The sequence below is a fragment of the Narcine bancroftii genome, chromosome 4 (genome assembly GCF_036971445.1).
Source record: "Narcine bancroftii isolate sNarBan1 chromosome 4, sNarBan1.hap1, whole genome shotgun sequence".
NCBI lineage: Eukaryota > Metazoa > Chordata > Chondrichthyes > Torpediniformes > Narcinidae > Narcine > Narcine bancroftii.
This window is the reverse complement of record NC_091472.1, coordinates 39,435,110-39,451,642: the sequence shown is the minus strand read 5'-3', so window position 1 is coordinate 39,451,642 and position 16,533 is coordinate 39,435,110. Positions and strand designations below refer to the sequence as shown.

The 16,533-nt window shown below is 40.7% G+C and overlaps 1 protein-coding gene and 1 long non-coding RNA gene across 4 annotated transcripts in view; one reads left to right on the top strand and one right to left on the bottom strand.

Moving 5' to 3' along the window:
* LOC138760479 (protein kinase C epsilon type) overlaps nucleotides 1-16,533 on the bottom strand; it is a 680,128-nt gene that overhangs the window by 571,778 nt on the left and 91,817 nt on the right. The gene's annotated exons all lie outside the window — the stretch shown is intronic.
* Nucleotides 12,697-16,533, top strand: part of LOC138760480 (uncharacterized) — a 52,986-nt gene continuing 49,149 nt past the window's right edge. Inside the window, exon 1 of the long non-coding RNA XR_011355645.1 lies at nucleotides 12,697-12,824. This is a non-coding gene — a long non-coding RNA (uncharacterized lncRNA). The remainder of the gene's footprint in view (nucleotides 12,825-16,533) is intronic.

Sequence of the window (16,533 nt, the reverse complement as noted above, 5' to 3'; positions counted from 1 at the left end):
CAAACTCTGTTCCTTGCATAAACCGTCTGGCCGCCTGTTCCGCACATTGTCTATCCATAGTTTTACACCATTTTCATCCATCCATCCTTTTTCATGACAGTGTTCAAAAATACCTTCTGGGAATTTCATTTTTGGTTTAGCTTTGCACTTGAAGATTACCATGGGTCTTAACTTCATCCTGTCGGCCATACACGATAACATCACTTTTCACCTTTTCATGGCCTGTTCTCCTTGTTTTGTCCATGTTTCCAATATTTGCCAAATGCAAACTGGTGTTTCTGCTGGTTACATGTAATAAACTGGTTGCTTTATGATCAAGATCTTTTGATAGTTTCTGAGCAATTTTTGTTTTTTGTCGTAATACCAGATTTTTCCTGTTCATGAAATGGTTGCACCAAGCCTACTGTCGCTTCAAAATCTTTTCTGCGTTCTGGGTGCGACATTGCCCACTTCAGTGCAAATGCTCTTCTTTTATTTTGTGTGGCTATGTAGCAACCTTGCCTCTGTTCACATGCCCATGCTGCGATGTGATTCTCCAACTCTGGCCAATGAAGGAGTCCTCTTCTCATAGAACATTTCCTCTGTTATTTTTCTTAAAGTATCTTTTTTCTTTCTCCATTCACTTACCAACTTCTCATGTATCTCAAATTTTCTTGCAACAGTATAGTTGCTGAACTTTTTGGCCATTTCTATTACTTTTAACTTAAAACTTGCTTCATACCTTTTTGTTTTGCTGGAGCTTCCATGATATCAACCACTCTCAGCCAACACCCAATAGCTCAGTCATCATGACTTTTGGGGGTCGACTTATACCCCCAATATGATAAAACCATGAAAGTGAGGCTGAAAATGGGGACCCGACTTATCTGAAGGTCACCTCATATGCCAAAATATTCACTAGGTTGGCACTTCAGTTTTCATTAAGCCTAGTGCTCCTTATGAGAAAGTTATGACTATAACTATAATAAGAATAGCTATTGCTATTAGGAAGGATTAGATCTCATTTGGCAGTGATAAGGAATAGACAAAAAAAGAGGGGAATAAGATCAGTCAGTAAACAGACAATAGGTAAATAGCAGGGTGTAAAGGACAGCCAAATATAGACATAAAACAAGGTCAGCTGGATTAGCAGAGCATGAGAGGAATGCAAAGCTGGTCTACATCTACTTTTGTGTAAGAAATCTGACAAGTATGTCAGATGAAGTAAGGGTGATTAGTTGGTGCATAAAACAAAAGTCCATATCGTAAGAAATATCTCTTTTCCTTACCATATATATTCATTAAATGACTGAAAACTTGACAGTTGCAGCAAAGGTTTCTTTTTTGGATGCAAGGTTATAACACAAAAACTGCGGAGGGTGGAATCTTGAGCAGCCACTCAGAAGTTGGAGGGATTCAGCAGGTCAAACAATGTCCATGGAAGGAAATACTTGGTCAATATGTTGGATCGGGACCCATTATTGAGCCTAAAGTTGAGATGTAATATCAAGTAATTCAAAAGAGCAAGAAAAAAGGAAAAGGAAAGAAGCAGGAGATGGGCTAAAAGGGTATTGGACAGAGGTGGGAGGTGAAACCATGCCATTGTTTAAGGCTGTCTAGGAGGAACATGATGTGATGTTTATTTATTTTTTATTTCATTTACTGAAGCAGGGCACTCATTCTGTGTGGGAATGGAGTTCCTTTGGTCCTCACTTTAGAGGTTCAAGGACAGAGTCTCTTTGTACCTCATTTTCCATCGATCCAGCCTCCACATTTGACACAATATCTCCCGACACTTCTGCCAAATTCAGCGCAATCCCACTAGCAATCATGTTTACCTCTCCTTACCCCGACCACCTTATGTTGTGATCAGTCTCTCTGGTCCACTCTTCCCTCCCCAACCACCATTCCACTCCCCACTTTCTTACCATTTCCACCCCCACCCCTAAGCACAGAAATCACAAAACTTGTCCTTGCATCTCCTCCCTCACCTGCATCCAGGTCCACAAACAAACTTTCTGGATGAGGTACAGCTTTACATACACATTCTCAAATCTAACAGACTGCATCCGGTGTACTCCACATATATCGGTGAGAACAAGCATAAATTGGGAGAGAGTTTTGCTGAATTACCACACTCTTTCTTTAGATTTAAGATAGATCTCCCAGTAGCTAACCATTTCAATTCCCCTCACCTTTTCCTACATGGATATGTCTGTCCTCAGCCTCATCCATTGCTGGAGTGAGCTCAAACTTCAACTTGATGAACAACATGTGACATTCCCCCTGGACAGCACTAAATCCAATGACAGGAATGTAGTTTTCTAATTTTAGCTAATGCCCTCCTCTTTCTAGTTCCACTGTTTCTATCTTTGTTTTTTAACCTTCTCCAATTCATAACTTTTTTGCTAATCTTCCCCTCCCAATGGCCTTTCCATCTTTTCTACCTTCTGTCCAATTACCTATGATCTTTTGCCCCTCCCCAGCTTCTCCCTCTTTTTTCATTTCCCCCTTGATATACTTCATATCATCCGTTCCTGCTTTAGTTTTAATAAATGTTTCCATCCCGAAATGTTGACTGATCATTTCTACCCAGGGATGCTACCTACTGAGTCCCTCCAGCCTTTCATCATTAATTACCAAGATCATAGTCCTCAATTATTCACATCTTCCAAATATGATCTCAATGAAAAGGTTGTAAAAATGAATGTGAGGAGTCCATAAAGATTCTACAAAATTTCAAGCTAGGGAAATGCGAGGTTATGCACGCTGAAAGAAAATCAGAATCTTCATAAAATGTGAAGAGAGATCCAATTGTATTGGATCGGGAGATTGAAGCACACATGAGGCATTTTGGGATTAAATGCCTTGTTGCACTGAGCTAAAGGGAGTATATTATAAACGCAAGGAAATCTTACTGAGATTGGCCGCACTTGGGTCATGAAGTCTAGTTTTCATCTCCATTCTTCAGAAAGGATACACTGGCTTGGAGTCAGTGCAACATGCTTTTTTCAGGGCTGATTCCTGGAATGAAGTTATATGAATGGAAATTGAAAACTGCAAGATTCTGAGAAGGACAACAGAGTAGAGGCAGAGAAGTTGTTTCTTCTCAAGTGAAAGCGCAGAGTCTGAGAGCTTAGTATGATGAAGAGTATTTTTTAATCCATAATATCATAAATCTTTAGAATTAGTGTGGATGTTCAATTACAGATTATATATATTCAGATATTACGATGCCAAGTTGATCAGGGATATGTTAATGGGATGGGAAAGTGAATTGAGTTATCAGCCAAGATTTTAAGGAATAGCAAAACAGGTTATAAGGGTGTTTTGCAACTCCTACCTCTAATGCAGTGGTTCTCAACCTTTTTCTTTCCACTCACATACCACTTTAAGTAATCCCTATGGCATAATTGCTCTGAGATTAGTAAGGGATTTCTTAAGGTGGTATGTGAATGGGAAGAGAAAGTTGAGAATCACTGTTACTGAAATATTTTGCTTGAGAAAAATTGTCATCGGCCCATTTCCTTTGGTGTTATGAAACCGTGCACGTAATGAGTCAATTAGGTATGATTAAAACATTGGTTTTAAAACTTTTTCTTCCCACTCACAGACCACTTTAAGTAATCCCTTACTAATCTCAGAGCACCTATGGAATATGGAATACTTAAAGTGGTATGAGTGGAAAGAAAAAGGTTGAGAACCACTCTTCTCATGCTTTTATCTCGCAATGTAATCCTCCTGTAGGAGAACAGACTGATCCACCATGCCTTTTAATCTGTTATTACAATTCATTATGAATTGAATTGCTAAACTAAGTTACTCATTTATAATTTATTTAAATTTTGGAGGAAACACCAAACTAATGCCATGTCTGCCTGTTCTTCTGTGTGAGATGAATGTAAATGATTCCAATACATTGTCAAGGAAAACCAAAATCTCTGTCATTGTTCTATTTTTCTCTTGACAATGATACCCAACCTTCTGTGTATTTATAACATTTTCTACATTAATTTTTATTTTCAACAAGCCACAGTTCCTCTCTCAACCAAACTTGTCAAAAACAAATCATTTATCTAATTGTCTTGAGTTCATCTACTGATTGCACTTCAGAATAAACTAGTGAAGAAATATTTTGAGCCATTGAAGGAATAGCATGAATAATTTTGCTACTTGGTATCCTTCGGCAAACACACCACCATAGTTTGATAAAAATGCTTTCTATTACCAACAGAAATTCATGCTACTTTTTCAGTAAAATTTGGCAGTAGTAATAGAAATACTTTGCAATATTGAAACAAAATGCAATGAGCAAAAATAATTTCATTAAATTAAGTAATTGATTATAAAATAGAAACTCTGATATTTAAAAGATTTGTTTTATTTCACTTTTATTAATTTTCTTGTTAGTACAGTGGAACCCCGATTCAATGCAAATCTGATATAACCAGATGAGTCATTGGACTTGGGCATTGGGCTGCCGCCAGGAGCGTGGACTTCAGGCTCCCAGCAGAAGCAAGACTTTGTGCTGCCACTGGGAGCGGGGACTTCGCATTGCCACGGGGAGCAGGGACTTCAGGCTGCTGCCAGTAATGGGGAAGGTCAATTTACTAAAAATTAATTTGTGTTTTCATTTAAACTGTAACTACAGGTACACAATCCTTTATCTGGACATCTAAAATCCGGAAAGCACCAAAATCCAGTAAGTGGGGAGAGAGGCAGCCGGGCGGCCAGTACTTGGGGGAGGTGGCCGGGCGGGCAGCGCTTGGGGGAGGTGGCCGAGGGACTGGTGCTTGGGAGGGGTGGCTGAGGGACCGGCGGTTGGGGGAGACGGTTGGGCGACTGGAAGGGGGTGGGGGTGGATACGGCAGCACAATTCGGGTGGCTTTCCCCAAGGGTTCCATATAAAGGTCGTGTACCTGTACAATTTTATTTTCACACTATGAACCACATTAACCAAAATACAAACATTTTCCTCTTGAATATACACAGTGTCATTTTCTCCCCTTTTTCCCCCCTCCCTTCCATCCCTCCATCCCACCCCCCTCCCTACCCACTAAATTTTCAACATATACAATACAATAAACCCATTAAACAATGTAATCACACAATGAAAATAAACAAGTAAATTGTGTCATCTACTTTTACACACTGGGTCAGTTCATTTTGTCTTCTTCTCATTCTGTCATTTTAGGGGTGGAGGTCCATGGTAGGCCCTCTCTGTTGTGTTCCATGTACGGTTCCCAAATTTGTTCAAATACTGTGACTTTATTTTTTTAATTACATGTTATTTTTTCCAATGGAATACATTTATTCATTTCTATGTACCATTGCTGTACTCTCAGGCTCTCTTTTGATTTCCAGGTTGACATTATACATTTTTTTGCAACAGCTAAGGCTATCATAATAAATCTTTTTTGCGGTTCATCCAGTTTGAGGCCTAATTCTTTACTTCTTATATTACTTAGAAGAAAAATCTCTGGATTTTTTGGTATGTTGCTTTTTGTGATTTTTATTTAATACTTGATTTAGATCTTCCAAAACTTTTCCACTTTCGCCCAAATTGCATGTACTGTTGTTCCCATTTCCTTCTTCCAGCGAAAACATCTGTCTGATACTGTTGGGTCCCATTTATTTAACTTTTGGGGTGTGGTATATAGTCTGTGTAACCAATTATATTGTATCCTGCATAACCTAGTGTTTATTGTATTTCTCATAGTTCCAGAGCATAGCTTTTCCCATTTTTCATTTTTTATCTTTATGTTTAGATCTTTTTCCCACTTTTGTTTGGGTTTATAGCTTATTTGATTGTTCTCTTTCTCTTGCAGCTTGATGTACATGTTTGTTATAAATCTCTTAATTATCATTGTCCATGGCTTGGTTCAGCATCATGCTGAAGAAGATTGAAAAGAGGGTTGGTGCGAGAACACAGCCTTGCTTCACGCCATTGTTAATGGAGAAGGGTTCAGAGAGCTCATTGCTGTATCTGACCCGACCTTGTTGGTTTTCGTGCAGTTGGATAATCATGTTGAGGAACTTTGGGGGACATCCGATGCGCTCTAGTATTTGCCAAAGCCCTTTCCTGCTCACGGTGTCGAAGGCTTTGGTGAGGTCAATAAAGGTGATGTAGAGTCCTTTGTTTTGTTCTCTGCACTTTTCTTGGAGCTGTCTGAGGGCAAAGACCATGTCAGTAGTTCCTCTGTTTGCGCGAAAGCCGCACTGTGATTCTGGGAGAATATTCTCGGCGACACTAGGTATGTTTACATCCGGTACCGCACGGATGGCAGTCTCTTCAATCTGAGGCGCCTGCAAGCTCACACCAAGACACAAGAGAAACTTGTCCGTGAACTACTCTTTGCAGACGATGCTGCTTTAGTTGCCCATTCAGAGCCAGCTCTTCAGCGCTTGACGTCCTGCTTTGCGGAAACTGCCAAAATGTTTGGCCTGGAAGTCAGCCTGAAGAAAACTGAGGTCCTCCATCAGCCAGCTCCCCACCATGACTACCAGCCCCCCCACATCCCCATCGGGCACACAAAACTCAAAACGGTCAACCAGTTTACCTATCTCGGCTGCACCATTTCATCAGATGCAAGGATCGACAATGAGATAGACAACAGACTCGCCAAGGCAAATAGCGCCTTTGGAAGACGACACAACAGAGTCTGGAAAAACAACCAACTGAAAAACCTCACAAAGATAAGCGTATACATAGCCGTTGTCATACCCACACTCCTGTTCGGCTCCGAATCATGGGTCCTCTACCGGCACCACCTACGGCTCCTAGAACGCTTCCACCAGCGTTGTCTCCGCTCCATCCTCAACATCCATTGGAGCGCTTACATCCCTAACGTCGAAGTACTCGAGATGGCAGAGGTCGACAGCATCGAGTCCACGCTGCTGAAGATCCAGCTGCGCTGGATGGGTCACGTCTCCAGAATGGAGGACCATCGCCTTCCCAAGATCGTGTTATATGGCGAGCTCTCCACTGGCCACCGTGACAGAAGTGCACCAAAGAAAAGGTACAAGGACTGCCTAAAGAAATCTCTTGGTGCCTGCCACATTGACCACCGCCAGTGGGCTGATAACGCCTCAAACCGTGCATCTTGGCGCCTCACACTTTGGCGGGCAGCAACCTCCTTTGAAGAAGACCGCAGAGCCCACCTCACTGACAAAAGGCAAAGGAAGAAAAACCCAACACCCAACCCCAACCAACCAATTTTCCCCTGCAACCGCTGCAATCGTGTCTGACTGTCCCGCATCGGACTTGTCAGCCACAAACGAGCCTGCAGCTGACGTGGACTTTTTACCCCCTCCATAAATCTTCGTCCGCGAAGCCAAGCCAAAGAAAGAAAGAATTATCATTGTGTCTGTAATCACATATTCAAAGCTGCTTCCTTCTAGTAACCTCAGCCTGATTCCTAATTTGTTCTTCAAGGAGGTTTTCAGTTGGTGGTATGCGAACATTGTACCGTGAGTTATACCATATTTGTACTTCATTTGTTCAAAAGATAATAAATTATTTCCAAAAAAACAATTTTCTATTCTTTTGATTCCTTTTCTCTCCCATTCTCTAAAGAAAAGGTTATCTATTGTGAAAGGGATTAGTTGATTTTGTGTCAATAATAATTTTGGTAGTAGGTAATTTGTTTTTTCCTTTCTACGTGAATCTTCTTCCAAATGTTGAGCAGATGGTGCAGTACTGGTGAATTCCTATGTTGCACCAGTTATTCATCCCACTTATAAAGTATATGTTCTGGTACCTTCTCCCCTATTTTATCTACCTCTAATCTGGTCCAATCTGGTTTTTCCCTTGATTGATAGAAATCTGATAGATATTTTAATTGTGCTGCTCTATAATAATTCTTAAAGTTTGGTAGCTGTAAGCCCCCTTGTTTGCACCATTCTGTTAATTTATCTAGCGCTATCCTGTTTCCCCCCTTTCCATAAGAATTTACTTATTATTTTCTTTAGCTCATTGAAGAATTTCTCTGTTAAGGGAATTCTTTCTTTTCTTTGGCTTGGCTTTGCGGACGAAGATTTATGGAGGGGGTAAAAGTCTACGTCAGCTGCAGGCTCGTTTGTGGCTGACAAGTCCGTTGCGGGACAGGCAGACACGGTTGCAGCGGCTGCAGGGGAAAATTGGTTGGTTGGGGTTGGGTATTGGGTTTTTCCTCCTTTGCCTTTTGTCAGTGAGGTGGGCTCTGCGGTCTTCTTCAAAGGAGGTTGCTGCCCGCCAAAGTGTGAGGCGCCAATATGCACGGTTTGAGGCGATATCAGCCCACTGGCGGTGGTCAATGTGGCAGGCACCAAGAGATTTCTTTAGGCAGTCCTTGTACCTTTTCTTTGGTGCACCTCTGTCACGGTGGCCAGTGGAGAGCTCGCCATATAACACGATCTTGGGAAGGCGATGGTCCTCCATTCTGGAGAAGGGACCCACCCAGTGCAGCTGGATCTTCAGCAGCGTGGACTCGATGCTGTCGACCTCTGCCATCTCAAGTACTTTGACGTTAGGGATGAAAGCGCTCCAATGAATGTTGAGGATGGAGCGGAGACAACGCTGGTGGAAGCGTTCTAGGAGCCGTAGGTGATGCCGGTAGAGGACCCATGATTCGGAGCCGAACAGGAGTGTGGGTATGACAACGGCTCTGTATACGCTTATCTATGTGAGGTTTTTCAGTTGGTTGTTTTTCCAGACTCTTTTGTGTAGTCTTCCAAAGGCGCTATTTGCCTTGGCGAGTCTGTTGTCTATCTCATTGTCAATCCTTGCATCTGATGAAATGGTGCAGCCGAGATAGGTAAACTGGTTGACCGTTTTGAGTTTTGTGTGCCCGATGGAGATGTGGGGGGGCTGGTAGTCATGGTGGGGAGCTGGCTGATGGAGGACCTCAGTTTTCTTCAGGCTGACTTCCAGGCCAAACATTTTGGCAGTTGGTAATGATTGAAATAGGTATTGTATCCTTGGGAAGATATTCATTTTAATGCAATTTACCCTTCCTATCAGTGTTAGTGGTAAATCTTTCCAAGTCATCTTGTAATTTCTTCATTAATGGCTGATAATTTAATTTGTATAGATGGCCTAGATTATTATCTAGTCTTTTTTTTTTCTTTCTTTGGCTTGGCTTCGCGGACGAAGATTTATGGAGGGGGTAAAAAGTCCACGTCAGCTGCAGGCTCGTTTGTGGCTGACCAGTCCGATGCGGGACAGGCAGACACGATTGCAGCGGTTGCAAGGGAAAATTGGTTGGTTGGGGTTGGGTGTTGGGTTTTTCCTCCTTTGCCTTTTGTCAGTGAGGTGGGCTCTGCGGTCTTCTTCAAAGGAGGCTGCTGCCCGCCAAACTGTGAGGCGCCAAGATGCACGGTTTGAGGCGTTATCAGCCCACTGGCGGTGGTCAATGTGGCAGGCACCAAGAGATTTCTTTAGGCAGTCCTTGTACCTTTTCTTTGGTGCACCTCTGTCACGGTGGCCAGTGGAGAGCTCGCCATATAATACGATCTTGGGAAGGCGATGGTCCTCCATTCTGGAGACGTGACCCATCCAGCGCAGCTGGATCTTCAGCAGCGTGGACTCGATGCTGTCGACCTCTGCCATCTCGAGTACCTCGACGTTAGGGGTGTGAGCGCTCCAATGGATGTTGAGGATGGAGCGGAGACAACGCTGGTGGAAGCGTTCTAGGAGCCGTAGGTGGTGCCGGTAGAGGACCCATGATTCGGAGCCGAACAGGAGTGTGGGTATGACAACGGCTCTGTATACGCTTATCTTTGTGAGGTTTTTCAGTTGGTTGTTTTTCCAGACTCTTTTGTGTAGTCTTCCAAAGGCGCTATTTGCCTTGGCGAGTCTGTTGTCTATCTCATTGTCGATCCTTGCATCTGATGAAATGGTGCAGCCGAGATAGGTAAACTGGTTGACCGTTTTGAGTTTTGTGTGCCCGATGGAGATGTGGGGGGGCTGGTAGTCATGGTGGGGAGCTGGCTGATGGAGGACCTCAGTTTTCTTCAGGCTGACTTCCAGGCCAAACATTTTGGCAGTTTCCGCAAAGCAGGACGTCAAGCGCTGAAGAGCTGGCTCTGAATGGGCAACTAAAGCGGCATCATCTGCAAAGAGTAGTTCACGGACAAGTTTCTCTTGTGTCTTGGTGTGAGCTTGCAGGCGCCTCAGATTGAAGAGACTGCCATCCGTGCGGTACCGGTACATTACATTATCTAGTCTAATACCAAGGTATCGGATTGCTTGTGTTTGCCATTTAAATGGTGATTCTTTCTTAAACTTTGTGAAATCCGCATTATTCATTGGCATCGCTTCACTTTTATTTGCGTTTACCTTGTACCCCGATACTTCTCCATATTCCTTCAATTTCTTGTGTAATTATTTTATTGATAATTCTGGTTCTGTAAAGTATACGTCATCTGCAAATTGACTGATTTTATATTCCTTCTCTTTTATTTTTATCCCTTTTACTTTATTTTCTGTTCTTATCAGTTCTGCCAAGGGTTCTATAGCTAAAGCGAACAGTGAGGGAGATAATGGACATCCCTGCCTAGTTGACCTGCTTAATTTAAATTGGTTCGATATATATCCATTTACTGTCACCTTCGCCAATGGACCCTTATATAATGCTTTAATCCAATTAATATATTTCTCTGGTAGGTTGAACCTCTTTAGTACTTTGAATAAATAATTCCATTCTACAACCATTTATTGAAACCCAAATTTACCATGACCCTGCTTTTTCGCATTGAGATTTTTTGGACCCAAACTATTGCATTATAACAGGGTTCCAATGTACCTCTTTAATCAAAATATAATTTGAGAACTCAACTACTTTTACATGCTTTAGCAGCACACAGATATTTTTTTCTTTTCATTCACAATGTTCCGCAGTGCTATACACCATCTTATTTTAAATTTTTTATTCATAATGAAGACTTCATAATTTCATGGGAATCATGTTGACTCTTCCACTATCAAATCAGAATAATTTGACAACATTTCAAAGTAATGCAGTAATTCATAAAAACAAAATCAAATAAGCAGCTGTATAGCAAAGCTGCCATGCTTACTTTACGTATTGTCAAGATGAAAGTTTGTTTACAAAAATTTCAGCAAAAACCAGTAATCGCAATTACTATAAGTGCATCTTGTAGTTACGATGAGTTTTCTTTTGATCCATAAATATTAATGGATAGAAAACTGAAACCAACAATTAAAATACAACAAATATACTGTGATACTAATTTGCAAGCTCTCAGTCAGTCCATAAATCTGTGCATTAAAATAGAATGAATTGAAACATGCTTAGGTACTGCAAAAGAACATCACCATTTTTTCTTCTTTCGTGGAGTTATGCAGCTAACAATTTTAATAGAGAATTAGAAATAGTGGACCTAAAATATTAATTGTTCTGATACTGCTCTAGAAGTTAAGATTATATGTGCTTGTATTTTCTACCCCTGCTATTGACAACACTTGTGATACTTCCATTTTGGGGCATTATAGGTCCTGAATGTTCCAAAATTTGTATGTTTTTCTAAGTTATTGAAAGCCAAAGACCCTTAGATAATGGAAGTATGATAACTGGAAAAGAGAAAGATAATGGAAATAATTTAAAAAAAGGTTATGCAGCACCTATGCAGAAATAACCAGAGTTAATGTTTCATTTTGAAGAAATTACAATCCAATTCTGATAAAAAAAGATCTTGGAATGTTAACTGTTTCTTTTCCCAGAACTTATGAGAGAACTGCTGAATGAAACATAATAGACTGTAGACGCTGTGACTGTAGTAAACAGACCAAAATGCTGAAAGAATTCAGCTGGTTTATTCAGCATCAACAGGAGACAAAGAAAGATATATTGTTGACATTTCAGGCCTGAGCCCTTCTTCAAGGAAAAAAAATCAGAAAAGGTAGAAGCGGGAGATATCAGAAAGTATCAGAATTCAAACAATGGGGGAACAATCCAGACCAACAAAAGGTGTTAATTGGATATGATGAGGAACTAAGTACAACTTATTGTGTCTGTGCGAAAGGAGATAGGGAATGGAGAGATGACGGAGGAAGAAGGGGGTAGGGGGGGTGTTTTAACGAAAGCCATAGAAGTTGATATTAATGCCATCCGGTTGAAGGATGCCCAGACAGAAGATGAGGTGTTGTTCCTCCAATTTACGGGTGGTCTCAGTCTGGCAGTACAGTGAGACCATGGACAGACATGTGGGCAAGGGAATGGGAAGGAGAAATGAAATGGGTAGATACATACATTCTTGAGATTAGCATTAGATGCAGCTAGAAAATATTTAGCAATTACTTGGAAAAATGATATTGATTTGAGTATTCGGAGATAGTATATCGAATACGATCATTTTTTTTTAATCGTAGAACTTGGAGCCCTGATTTGGATTATATGGGTTTGAGTTTTTTGAACCCCCAGGCTACACAGTGTTGGTGTTTCTCCAATCCATGGTAATTAATTGATGAATTTTGTTATTATAGTTAATCTCTTTTTTCTTTTCTTCATGTGGGGGGTAGATTAGTGAGGGTGGGATTAGGTGGGTGGGGGTTAGTTTGTAATAAATATACTGTGGCGGTGTGAGCAGTGGAAGAAACACAGCCACCACGTTGAGGGTCATTAACGACTGTTTTTATTCAAATTCAGCACGCCCCTTTAAGGGCAGCAGGAGCTCAGTCACCTGGTACATTGTGATGTCATAATCGCTGCCCAGGGCGCGCGCTGGAAGGGATGCTGGAGTCAGAGAGAAACCTCTGACGACGCCATCTCCCCATGGCTGCCCCGTCACGTGGCGATACAAGCGGGGCCGGATCGCCATGAGGATGTGCGCCACCACAATACTATGTATGTTTTTTTTCTTTTGTTTTATCTATTATTGTATATTCTTGAGTATATGTATCATGGTGTTATAAATAAAATACTCAAAAAGAAATAGGTAGCCACTGGGAGATCCAAGCTATTGCCACTGAGAGAGAACTGCTGAGTACTACAGTGTGTTCACTAATGTGTGGGACAAAGACGGTTTTCCTTTATTTGCCCCTGTGCTCCACAGTTTTACATTTGTAATCAAACAATTCACGTATAATTAATGTGCACATTTCAGATTTTATTCAAGGGTATGGATTTGACCATGTAGGAATTACAGCACTTTTTATATATAGTCCCCTCATTTCAGGGCACCATAATATTTAGGACATAGCAATGGTATGTATATTAAAGTAGTCATGTTTAATACTTTGTTGCATATCTCTTGCATGCAATGTCTGTCATTCATTGATGTCACCAGGTGCTGATTATCTTCCCTGGTGATGGTCTGCCAGGCCTCTCTTCTGTTCATTTCTGTTCATGATGTCTTCTACAGCAGAAGTCATTGATAAATCCACACCTGCCTCCCGAAGTGTTTCTGGTCTGTCAGACAGGTGTTTGTAGATTTTTCTTCATGATGATGAGAATTCTTTTGTCATCTGCAGTGGAGGTCTCCCTTAGCCTAACAGTCCCTTTACGATTACTGAATTCACCAGTTTGCTTTTTCTCCTTATAACAATTACAGTACAGAAACAAGCCATCTCGGCCCCTCTAGTCCGCGCTGATTTAAGTCAAATCCTCTAGTCCCACCTACCCGCTCCCTGTCCATAACCCTCCAATCCCCTCACATCCATCTTCTCATTCAACCTTCTCTTAAATGACAAAATTGACCATGCTGCAACCACCTCATTCGGAAGGTTATTCCATTCAGCCACCACTCTCTGAGTGAAGAAGCTTCCTCTCATGTTACTCCTCAACTTTTGCTCCCTAACCCTTAACTTTTGACCCCTCATTCCAATCTCACCAATCCTCAAAGGGAAGAGCCTATTCACATCTACTCTATCTATCCCCCTCATAATTTTAAATACCTCTATCAAATCCCCCTTCAACCTTCTACACTCCAATGAATAAAAACCCAGTCTACTCAATCTTTCTTTGTATTCTAGATACTGCAATCCAGGCAACATTTTCATAAATCTTCTCTGCACCCTCTCTACCTTATAAATATCTGTCCTATAATTTGAGGGCCAGAAGTGCACACAGTATTCCAAATTTGACCTCACCAATGCCTTGAACAGTCTCAACATCATCTCCCAGCTACTGATTTGATTTATAAAGGCCAGCATACCAAAAACCTTCTTCACCACCCTATCTACATGAGAATTCACCTTCAAAGAACGATGAACCATTACTCCAAGATCTCTCTGTTCCTCTGCATTCCTCAATGCCCTCCCCTTCATTGCCTATGTCCTGTTCTGATTATCTTCCCAAATGAAGCACTTTACACTTATCTACATTAAACTCCATCTGCCACCTTTCAGCCCACTCTTCTAAGCAGTCCACAAAAACCCTCCTCACTATCCACAACTCCCTCTATTTTTGTATCGTCCACATATTTACTAACCCAATTTACCACTCCATCATCCAAATCATTAATGTAAATGATAAACAACAAGGGACCCAACACCAAGCCCTAAATGTTCAAAACTGTTGATTTTGGTCATCCTAAATATTCTTGTTTTTCAGCCTCACAACAGCTTCTTTGACTCACGTTGGCATAGCTCTGATACTCATGTTGAAAAATGGTAACTACAGACTTCAATGGTGATCAAGAGCTTAGAAGCAATTAGTTCTCTTATACCTGCACCAATGAAGCAATTAAAAATACCTGATTAATCACAAACACCTGTGGAGTCAAATGTCCCAAATATTATGGTGCCTTGTAAAGGGGGAACTATGTATAAATAGTGTCATAATTTCCATATGGTCAATCCAAAATGAATACAAATAACCTTAAAATCAGGAACATGCACTTTAATCATGTAAATTGTTTGATCAATTTAAAACTGTGGAGCACAGGGGAAAATAAAGTTAAAAAGTGCTTTTGTCCCAAACATTATGGAGGGCACTGTACAAGGGTCTCAGGAAAGATGGGTAAATGGAAGTGAGGTACAGAACTGGCATTATCTAATTGAACAAAAGGAAACATTTGAGGAGATGAAAAGACTATTTCTATTCACCTGCCTTTTTTTACCAGTCTGCTGTGTGACCAAATACTTCTAGTTTAAGAAATAAAATTTTTCTTCAGGCTTTCACCCATACAACATTCGCCAAAACATTTAGAGACAAGTAGTGGAAGATCAGTGTTTCCATCTTCGATAAGCAAAGAACTAAACAAACAAAACACCTTGCTTTGAAATCAACATGAACTCATATTGCAGTAGATGGCTATTAAAAATTATTTTCACTGGGAAGGTTGTACACTTACATTTTAAAATGAAGCAGAGCTCAAACTCAACTCTTAAACATCAGAGAGGTCATTTTGCATTAGATTAACAGTGTAAAATAGAAATGGCAATTTAGCTGATAATTGCATAATAAAATCCATCCAGTGTTCTAATTGTATTCACAACTTCATTTCCATGACATGACTTACACTGCATTCAAAAGTTGTGATTATAACATTTTGTGCAGGGCTTAACAAATGAATGAAATGATGAAAACCATTTCATTTCTGGTTTTGAAATTTACCACACGAGGAGATTTAAGATTCATTACACCTTAATGATGTCCTTAATGAAACAAGTCTCAAAATTTACAATGTTGGAATTGCTACAAATTTCTACCCATCTATGAGCAATATTGCTTAGAGAGGCTACCATCCAATGTGCAAAGCTATGAAATCATGCAAAATTGGAAAAATGAGACATACATATGAGGTTAGGTTAAAGAACCACCATGAGGTTGATTCAATTCTTGTGCACATAGTCTCAGTATGAAAAAAACTGCTTTCTCAACACATACCGTATATTCCGGCGTATAAGTCAAGTCATGAAACCCAAAAACAACTCTCAAAAAAGGGGGAGTTGATTTATACACCAAATGTACTTTTGAGACCTTAAATTCAGCTCAAAATCCAATCCATGCAAATTCAGCATATAAGTCGACTCTTGAAAAACCAAAAAAAACTGAACTGCAACAGATTTTATGAAAGCAATGCATTTAGAACCCTTCAAAATTGCTCTCACTAGCAAAGATGGCAGCAAGCACATTCATACTTACACTGTTTAAACACTCATCATACGGGTCCCCGTCTATATCCGATGAGGTGGTTTCAGCTTCATCGTCAGTGTCCCACAATAAATAATCTTCCATGCCATCAATTGCACAAGAGATACCGCTCTTTTTGAATGATTTTATCACAGTCTCTACTTTAACTTAGTCCCATGCCTTGAGCACAAAGTTACACAGCATATCAAGTGAAGTCTTTTGTGAACGACTTTTCTGCACTCAACATCCATGTATTCCATTCCTCGCGCACATGGTCTTTGAATGGCTTGTTCAAGCAGACATTGAGAGGTTACAATATAGATGTCAAACCACCCGGTAGAACTGCCATGTAAGTAATATGTAGTGCTAATCTACTTTTAGACTTATCAGTTACATGGCTAATAAAATATATCCCAGACCAGCAAACTCTGTCCTTTGCGTAAACAAGCAGGCTGCCTGTTCCACACATTGCCTATTC